General features: G+C 35.5%; 1 non-coding gene across 1 annotated transcript; it reads right to left on the bottom strand.

The window, feature by feature from the left end:
• Nucleotides 1-800: 800 nt before the first annotated feature.
• Nucleotides 801-907, bottom strand: LOC129881334 (small nucleolar RNA R71). Its single transcript, XR_008765559.1, has one exon. It is a non-coding gene; the product is annotated as a small nucleolar RNA R71 (small nucleolar RNA).
• Between the last annotated feature and the right edge of the window lie 10,044 nt (nt 908-10,951).

Below are 10,951 nucleotides of genomic sequence, written 5' to 3'. Positions count from 1 at the left end.
TCATTAGATAAACCCATTTTCACAACTTTCTCATATAAGCACATTTAATTTTTGTTACACTAGGAAATGATTGTTCGTTAAATTAAAGTCCTTTGGATTCGATAATCCATCTCAAAAGAGTCACTCTATTACTTGGTTGACCACGTACACTTGTGTGTCTTTTGGGAGAAACAAGTTTTTAGCACAGTTGTTCAAGACTTTAAAATGAGCAAATATTTAATTTTTGAGTTTCTTAATTGTTTGTGAAAGTGTTGACAATTTGGTCTTAGATTTCATTTCTTGAAGGTAAGTTTTGTCACTACACTGGAAAGAGATAGAGAAATTGTAGAGTTGTTGGAAGATCTAGAACTATTTTTCCATCAACAAAGTAGACAAACAACTCTACAATATCAGTACCTCAAGTAAAGCATGTACTAGAGGCTATGGAGGAAATGGAACCTATGATAGTGTGCAATATGACAATCTTACTCACAACAAATATTACTTCCAGTATCGCAAAACTAGTAGCTGGGGTATATTTGAACTAAATCAAAACATGGTGCCACTTTTGCATGCTAATGGGAAGTTTACCAGTTTACCTCACGAGGATCTCTAAGTGCATATCTAGAATTTTTGGAGTTTAGTGACACCTACATGCCTACTGGGTATATCTTAATTATGCGAGGCTTACCTTGTTTCCTGTCTCTCTATTAGGGAAATCAAAGCGGTGAGTGAAGTCTGAGCTTGCTAATTCCATCACTACATGGGACGATCTAGAGAAGAAGTTCTTGAAAAGGATTTTCCCTTTGGGAAAGACAACAAAGTTGAGGAATGAGATATTAAGTTTCAAACATAAATGAGTAGAAAATATATACCAAGCTTGGGATAGGTTTAAGTATTTGTTGATTAGTAGTCCTCATCACCACCAAACCAACAAAGTGTTTATCTATACCCTTATCAAAGGCTTGTAACCCAATGCAAAGATTCTTCTTGATTCTGTTGTAGGTGGACATGCTTTAGAGGAGTCATATGCTGAACTGTATACTTTGCTAAATCGCATATCACTATGAAATCCTGAGTAGAATGGAAATAACAATAGACTTGTGGTACAGAAAAACAGCTGGGGTGCTTTAGTTGGATGCAGTAACGGCCTTAACTAAACAGATTGCAACCTTAACTAACAATAAGGAGGTAACTACGGAAATATAAGTGTGGAAGATATGCTGAAACAAATCATGGCTTACCAGTCTAAGTTAGTTATAGATGAACACAATAATCAGTTGGCTACCCGTGATTTGGAGAAGTAGTTTGGGCAGTTTTCTATTACTCAGAACTCTCTCCCAAAAGAGGGTTTATCGGTTAACACTGACCCAAACCCAAAGTAGGTAAATGTTGTAAGTACCCATAGTACTCATCCACTAGAGGAGTTTGCTTCTAAAACAAAAATGGTTGAAGAAAAGGGAAAGATGGATGATGAAGATGGGTCGAGTGAGCCAAGAGTTAATGATGAACCAAGAGCAAAACCACCTCTCCATTCCCACAAAAGTTCAAAAAGCAAAAGAAGGATGAGTGTTTTGGTAAGTTTCTTGAATTCCTAAAGTAGGTACCTGTTAACTTTCCTTTGATTGATATTTTGCAGGGAATTCCTAAGTATGCCAAATACATGAAAGATATTATGGCTAACAAGAGCAGGTTGGCTAAATATGAAATGGTGGCACTCACTGAGGAGTGTAGTTCAAGAATTTAAAATAAGTGTAACACAACGTTGTATATGGTGTTTCAATTCTCAATGAAAATAATACTGTATTTTGGGTATAAATTTGCATATGTTAGTCTATATTAGGTGATTCAAATTTCTAAATAACCCCAATATCATTACCTACAATTTTTGTGTGCTCATAGCTTAAGATGCGGAGGCTAAGTAGGTAAAATAAATTAATCTTTGCAAGACTTGTTATTATGATAAAATGGAGTATTTGTGGAAGAAAATTCATATATCACTGTAGCATACTACAAATCATTTTATTCTTAAACGACATTAAAGAAGACTTCTTGAGCTACATTTCATATGAAAACATCATATCCTAATTTCATTTACATACATATTTGAAAGTTGAAGTGATTTAAACCCACCTAGTTTTACTATATTTTCAATGAAGTTTGAGTTGAAAGTTTTGACTCTAAATAAATGTTTATGAAAAGAAATGTCTATGATAAAAATGGAGTCTTATAAAATAAAAGAATGATGAAATGCTATGAATGATGGATTTTTATTTTATAAGGACAATTTTTGCATATTTGAATCACTTAAGGTTTTAATGAGCTATTCAATCGAAAGTGATGTTTTGAATTCTCAAGCTATATGCTATGACTATTCTAGAGTATTAAACTATTCCATGAGATTGACTTAGCACTGAATGGGGCATTGAGGTGGGATTCGGTAAGGGAATCCTAGTAGCAACCCCTTGTCTCATTAACTATGTCCCAACATAGGAACCCTTGTTGTCTTAGGCTAATGGATCCATGAAAACCCTTAAACTTAAAGTTAAAATATATATTTGATGGAGTTCTAACTTAGGTATGTAGACTCCCCGGCCAATGTAGGGGGTTATGTTGGATTCCATGTAATATTTCACATGGTCTTAATATCGGTTATAGTCAACTTTCCATAAATGAATATTTCAAATGCTATTTACATGATTACTCATGCATGTATATATCCACATATGTATAATTTAAATGATATCTACTTGATTGTTCATTCATGTACTCATTTATGTACTTTACCTTATAAATGTCCTAAATATTTTACTTTGTAATGCATGCCTACATACTGAGTACATTCAAATTGCTAACACATACTCCTTTTCCTATATGATATCACCATGTAGGGACAAGTGCACCTCTTCATTCTCCTTCATGTGGCTAGTTGAGATTTCGTTTGGAAGCTACTTTTGGTGAGTTTCCATGTTCTGGGAACAATACTCTTTTATCTTTCTAGCTTATGATATGTTGAGATATTTAGACACTTACTATGACATTTCTTTCTATGATGATTGAGGGTGAGCTAGGGTCTTGTATTAGCCCCGTTAAATTTAAAAGTTAAGGTATTATTTGACATATGTAAGTTGACGATTTACTATTATGATTTTCTCTTGTTTATTTATTGTCATTACCTATGAAAGGCTAAAAGAATGCTAAGAGGATTGTTTGAGATATTTTCGGGTTCCTCATTAGCCATGTTGTGTCTAGGCCCTAGGCTTGGATCGTGTCAAACTTTGAATCAGAGACTGAGGTTTTGAATGCTATTCAGAGTCCAACATACCACGTCAAATAGGATATTTTTCATGGTTGTGAGCTTGCCATAATTATGAATAGGAGACTATGGGACGTTTAGGAAACTTTTCACTTCTTTCAAATTCATGTTATGCATTAGAATTTTTTAAGCTTTCCTCTAACTAACAACCCATTTTGTGTTCTCTAGATAATGACTCATGGAAGAGAACCTCCAGGAGAAAGGATTGAAGATGGGGACCAACTACTTTGGTTTATAAGGAAGGGGTAACCCATGCTGAGTTTTGAAATATAATTACGTTATTGGCTCAAGTCGTAGACAACTAAGGGCATCAAGGTGTTCCTTCTCTCCAAATGTAAAATTCAACCTCTAGGATTTAGGATTTCCAAAGTTTGAATCCACCCGAGTTTGATGGTTCTAAACTAGATGAGGACCCTATGGAGAAGCCAAGAGAGAGACCAAGGGGGTACAAAAAGGCTAGAGTAGATGGTGGAGGGTTTAACCCTCAAAGGTTTGGTTATGGTAACAATGGCAAAGGCCAAGGTGGGCAACAGTTTGTTAGACAAGGTTCAACTAATACTCCTTCTCTAAGGTTCAACAAGGAAAAGGGTGACCCTATTCCTATGGTTCCAAGAGAGAATGATGTGCTCAAACTTTCCCTTCTTGAAAGGAATGTGGAAGGACTCAAAAAAGGAAATGCTTAGTCGGCTACAATACATGCTTCAAGTATGGCAAGCCAGGACACCATGCTATGGATTTTATAGGTGGTGGTGGTAGTCCTTAAGGATAGATGTCTCATGGTCAACAAGCCCAAGGAGTGGAAAATGCACTAACCGCTTTTATGCCTTGCATGGGAGACAAAAGATTGAGGACGCACCCAATGTCATTATCGGTATGTTAAAGGTCTTTGCTTTTGATGTGTATGAATTATTAGATCCGGGTGCAAATTTATCATTTATTACTCCATTCCTTGCTAATAGGTTTTATATGTCACCCAAAATATTATTAGAGCCTTATTTAGGTTTTACCCCCATTGGTGAGTCGGTTGTTGCCAAAAATATCTATAGGGGTTGTCCCGTGTCTATCTTGCATAAAGTTATTCCTTGTGAACTTATTGAGTTTGACATAGTAGATTTAAATGTCATTCTTGGGATGGATTGGTTACATGTATATCTTATGCTGTCGTCGAGCCAAGTTCCAATTTCCAATTTCCAAATGAGTCCATTATTGAATGAGAGGGTCATGATTCGGTAGTGAAGGATAAGTTCATTTTTTATCTTAAGGCCTAAAAATTAATTTCTAAGGGTTGTATTTACCATATTGTGAGGGTTAGGATGTTGACTCCAAAAGTCCTCCTTTTCAGTCAGTTTTTGGAGTAAATGAGTTCCCCAATGACCTTCCGGTGTCCCTTCCAAAAGAAAAGAGTTGAAGAAAAAATTGAAGGACTTGTTAGAAAAGGGGTTCATAAGGCCAAGTATTTGTCCATGGGTGCTCCCATGTTATTTGTGAGAAAGAATGATGGGTCTCTTAGAATGTGAATAGACTACCGATAATTAAATAAGATGACCATTAAGAACAAGTACCCAATCCCAAGAATAGATGACTTGTTTGATCAATTGCAAGTGGCAAGTAACTTTTTCAACATCGACCTTCAGTCTAGCTATCACCAACTAAGAGTAAGGGAGTGTGACATTCCCAAAATGGCTTTCTGAATAAGGTATGGTCACTTCAAGTTTGTGGTGATGAGTTTTAGGTTGACGAATACGCCGACAGTGTTTATGGACTTGATGAATAGGGTGTTCAAACCTTACCTTGACAATTTTGTGGTAGTCTTCACTGACGTTATTTTAATTCACTCTTGGGGTGAGGAAAAATATAAGAATCACTCGAGAGTTGTGCTTCAAACATTGAGGGATAGGCAATTGTTTTCCAAATTTAGGAAGTGTGAATTTTGATTGAAGGATGTGACATTTCTTGGTCGCATAATGTCTGGTGATGGCATTAAGGTTGATCCTGGAAAATGGAGAAAGTCAAACATTGGCCTAGACTGTTATCTTCTTCAAATATTAGGAGCTTCTTGGGTCTAGCCGGGTACTAAGAAGGTTTGTCGAAAGGTTTTCTTCCATCTCCTATCCTATGATGAAATTGACCCAAAAGAAAGCCAAATTCATATAGATAGATGTGTGTGAGAAGAGTTTCTAGATCTTGAAAGATCGACTTACCTCCGCTTCTATTTTGACTCCACTGAAAGGATTAGAAGGGTTTGTGGTTTATTGTGATGCTACAAAGATTGGTTTAGGTTGGTCCTAATGAAAAATGGCAAGGTCATAGCCTATTCTTCTAGGCAATTAAAGGTGCATGAGTGTAACTACCCTACCCATGACCTTGAATTGGCGGCCATTGCTTTTGCTTTGAAGATTTAGCAGCATTACATCTATGGGGTGCATGTGGATGTGTATACTGATCATAAAAGTCTTCAATATGTATTCACCCAAACTGACGTTACTCTAAGGCAAATAAGGTGACTAGAACTCCTCAAGGACTATGACATGAGTGTACCCTATCATCTGGGTAAAGACAATGTGGTTGTCGATGCACTTAGTAGAGTATCTATGGGGAGTCTGGCCTATGCTGATAAAGGGAAGAGGGATCTGGTGAAAGATGTTCACCAGTTGGCTAAATTATGGGTGAAGTTGTATGGTACCGATGATGGTTGTATGGTTGTTCAAAAAAAGTCTACATCCTCTTTGGTGTTTGATGTTAAGTGAAAATAAGATCTTGACCCAACGTTTATTGAGTTAAAGAAGTTGGTGAAGGAAAAGAAGGTAGAGATTGTTTCCCAAGGGGGAGATGGGGTGCTATACTACTAAAGTCGGCTATGTGTTTCGAATGTGGATGGTCTAAGGAATTTGATCTTCATGGTGGCTCATAATTCTACAAAATCCATTCATCCCAGTTCGGTGAAAATGTATTGAGACTTAAATGAGTTCTATTGGTAGGATGGCATGAAGAAGGACATAGCAAGGTTCATGTCCGCATGTACAAATTTACAAATGAAGGCCGAACATCAAAGGTCGGGTGGCCTAGCCCAAGACATTGAAATCCCTACTTGGAAGTGAGAAGATATGAATATGGATTTTGTAGATGGTTTACCTCATACTTGGAAGCTTCATGATTTAATTTGGGTAATTGTTGATAGAATAAATAAGTTGTGTCACTTCTTACTGGTTAAGACTTCCTATAGTGCCAAAGACTATACCAAGTTGTATATTCGGGAGTTGGTGAGGTTTCATGGTGTGACGTTATCCATTATTTCGGATTGTGGTACCCAATTCACTTCTTACTTTTGGAGATCATTTCAAAAGAGCCTTGGTACTAAGGTAAAATTAAGCACTGCATTGCACCCTCAAACCGATGGGCAAGCCGAAAGGACAATTTAAAACCTAGAGGATATGTTAAGGGCTTGTGTGTTGGAGTTTAGAGGTAATTGAGATGATCATCTACCGCTCATCGAGTTTGCTTATAATAATAGTTACCACTCAAGTATTGCGATGGTGCCGGTTGAGGCTTTGTACAAGATAAGATGTAGATCCCTGATTCGTTCGTTCAAAGTAGGTGAGATGAACTTTTTGGGCCCCAATTTGGTATTTGATGCTTTAGAGAAGGTGAAGATTATTAGAGAAAGGTTGAAGCCGGCTCAAAGTCATCAAAAGTTCTATTCCGACACTAGAAGAAGGGATCTTGAGTTTAATGGGGATGATTGAGTGTATCTAAAGGTTTCACCCATGAAGGGTGTGGTTTGGTTTGGTAAGAAAGGGAAATTGAGCCCTAGGTATGTAGGGCCTTATAGAATTGTGAGACGTGTTGGCAAGGTTGTGTATGAGTTAGAGTTTCCATTCGAAATGGCCATGGTTCATCCAGTGTTTCATGTGTCTATGTTGAGAAAATGTGTGGGTGATCATTTTTCTATTGATCCTTTAGGAGTAATGAATTTTGAAGAAAACTTGACCTATGATGAAGTCCCGGTTGAAATTTTGGACCGGTAAGTTAAAAAATAGAGGAACAAAGAAGTTGCATTTGTTAAAGTCCTTTGGAGGAATCAACAAGTAGAAAGTGATATATGGGAAGCGGAAGAGGATATGATTAAGTGATACCCTCATCTTTTTTCCTCTACCAAATCTAAGGTATTAAATCGTCCATGCTCAATTACTCAAAATCCTTGCATTTTAACTTTTCTTGTCATATGCATGCAACGTTATGAAATATGTTTCAAATGATGTTTTAAATTGCACTATTGTATTAATGATAGGCTATTGGTTTATACTTTACTCTACTCAACCTAAGCCTTATCACATTTGAGGACGAATGTTCCCAAGAGGGAGATAATGTAAAACCTCCTAAAAATGATGTATATGGTGTTTCAATTCTCAATGAAAATGATACGTCTTCTGTATTTTGGGCATAACTTTTCATAAGTATGGTATAAATTAGGTGATTGAAATTTTCTAATAACCCCAACATCATTACCTATATATTTTTTAAAGACCATAGCCTAAGATTCAGAGGCTAAGTAGATCAAATAAATTAATATTTCAAGACCTGGTGTTGTGCCAAAATAAAGTATTTGTAGACGAAAAATCACATCTCACTGTAGAATACTCCAAATCAATTGATTCTTTAATGAAATGAAAAAATTCTTATAGATCTACAATTCATATGAGACAATATATACTAATTAGAAAGTTATCTTATTCAAACATAGCTACGAAAAAGGGTAGTCCGTAAAAAGAAGATTCATCTCACCAATCATAGAAGATCTAGATCCATTTGACATCACCCATGACATCAATAGTCCTTTATTTGACATCGCCTATGATATCACAATCCTCTATTAAATTTTCAGATTCATTTACAATTATTTTAATTATTGTTAGGTCCCTCCTTCACACATATAAATACCCACCTTAATTTATCATTTTGTTCATCAAGATTTTTCAAGCAACTCTTCTCTCTATATAATTCTTTACTCATTCTCAAAATATATTTTTAGTTCTTAGTAGTGTAGAAATACTATTTCAGTAATTCATATACTCCGGGTAGTACATAAAATGCTCTGGCGAGGAGAAAAGCCTAGGATTTAAGAGTGTTCATCACGTCCTTCGATTCTGAGTAAAGCTTTAGATTCCAGGTATGTAAGACTTCAATGAGAGTATTCCTTCCACTCTCATGCCTAAAGTATTTTGATTATATGATAAATTATGTTTATTAACCCAATTATTTTCAAGTTTTACTCTAAGGTAAGTGGGTGTTTATCCATAGGTTTTTTTCCACCCATGTACCTCAAAACTCTTTCAACTAAATCTATTTCTTTTAGGCAAGATTTTCTTATGAGTAATTCTTATTTATACTTAATAGCATGAATCATGGTTAAATTAATGATTATTGGACTATTTTGATGCAAAATGATTTCATATGTATGATTTGATGGGTTGCAAGTAATTTCTGTATTTATCTCTTTAAAGGATCTTAAAATTCATGGTGGATTGTTTAAATCATGATTTTTCATTAATGAATTTCAAAGTGTTTATGCACAATTTTATTTACATACTTGTTTGAAAGTTGAAGTGATTTAAATCCACCTACGTTTACTATATTTTTAATGAAGTTTAACTTGAAATCTTTGACTCCAAATAAATATTTATGAAAGCAATGTCTATGATAAAAAAGGAGTTTATAAAATAAAACAATGATGAAATGCTATGAATGATAAATTCTTTATGCTACAAGGACAATTCTTGCATATTTGAATCTCTAAAGCTTTTAATGAGCTATTCCACCGAATATGATATTTTAAATTCTCGAGCTATATGCTATCACTATTTTGAAGTATTAAACCACTTCATGGGATTCACTTAGCACCGAATGGGGCATTGAGGTGGGATTCGGTAAGGGAATCCTAGTAGCAACCCCTTGTCTCATTAACTATGTGCCAATATAGGATCCCCCCTTGTAGGATTAGGCTAATGGGTCTATGAAATCCCTTAAAGTTAAAGTTAAAATGTAAAGTTGACTGAGTTCTACCCTAGGCAAGTACAATCCCTAGCCAACGTAGGGGTTATGTTGGATTTAATGTAATAGCTCACATGGTTTTAACTTCGTTTATAGTCAAATTTCTGCAAATGAACATTTCACATAATATTTACATGATTACTCATGCATGTATATATCTACATATGCATGATTTAAATGATATCTACTTGATTACTCATGCATGCACCCATTTATATACTTTACCTTATAAATGTCTTAAATGTTTTACTTTGAAATGCATGCCTACATACTAAGTACATTCAAAGTACTAACACATACTCTTTTGCCTATATGATATCACCATGTAGGGATCCGTGCTCCTCTTTCTTCGCCTTCATGTGGTAGTTGAGATTTTGTTTGAAGGCTACTTTTGGTAAGTTCTCATGTTTTGAGAATAATACTTCTTTATCTATCTAGCTTATGATATGTTGAGATATTTAGACACTTACTATGACATTTCTTTCTGTTATGATTGAGGGTGAGCTAGGGACTTATCTTAGCCCCATTAAATCTAAAAGTTAGAGGTATTGTTGGACATATGTAAGTTGAAGATTTACTATTATAATTTTTGCTTATTTATTTATTTTCAATACCTATGAAAGGCTAAAAAAATGATAAGAGGCTTGTTTGAGGTACTTTTGAGTTCCTCATTCACCTAACTACCAAGTTGAAAGATCCTAGGAATTTCATGGTGCAAATCATAATTAGTATGTGCATCAAAGTTGAGAGGATTATGTGATTTGGGTGCAAGTATCAACTTGATACCTACATCCATATTTTAGAAACTAGGATTGGGAATGCCAAAGTTTACTACCATAATATTGCAACTACCGGACCATTTTGTATCTAGGCTTGATGGTATTACTGAGGATGTCTTAGTCCAAGTGGGAACTTTCATCTTCCCCATAGACTTTGTCATCTAGGATTTTAAGTATGACCCATAAGTTTTATTAATTTTGGGATGCACTTTCTTAGCAACTGTAGGAGCATTAATTGATGTGGTTGCTGGTAGAATAACAATAAGGGCTCATGGGAAAGTAAAGGTCTTTGATGTTTACAAGGTAATAAAGTTGCCTGTGATCTATCAGAAGCTGTCAGCAATTACAGTTCTTGATGGAGAAATAGTAGCTCAGTATGTTATAGCAAAGGACTCTTTAGAGAAAATCCTAACAGGATAGTATATAGTATAGGAAGCTGAAGCCTAGGAGTTGTCAAGTATTGTAGATGTTCCCAATATGAGTATGTTGTGAAAGCATGTTGAGCCATTGAAAAGATTCTTCGGTCCTCCACCCAAGCCCTCAATTGAAAAAACACCTAAGTTTGAGCTAAAAGATCTTCCCTCTCATCTTTAGTATACGTTCATAGGTGCCAATGAAACTTTACCAATAGTCCTTTCTACAACTTTGCCTAAAGTGCAGGTTGAAATATCTTTGGAGATATAAAAAAGGAGGAAGAAGGCTATAGTTGGCAAATATTTGTCATACATGGTATTAGCCCAGCCTTTTGCATGCACAAGATATTCATACAGGAAGGTCATAAGCCTAGTACACTACCTCAGTGTCGATCGAATCCAATTATGATGAATGT

This window comes from Solanum dulcamara, chromosome 2, assembly GCF_947179165.1.
Source record: "Solanum dulcamara chromosome 2, daSolDulc1.2, whole genome shotgun sequence".
In the NCBI taxonomy this organism is placed as follows: Eukaryota; Viridiplantae; Streptophyta; class Magnoliopsida; order Solanales; family Solanaceae; genus Solanum; species Solanum dulcamara.
The sequence above is the reverse complement of the archived record's forward strand: the minus strand, read 5'-3'. Positions and strand labels throughout refer to the sequence as shown.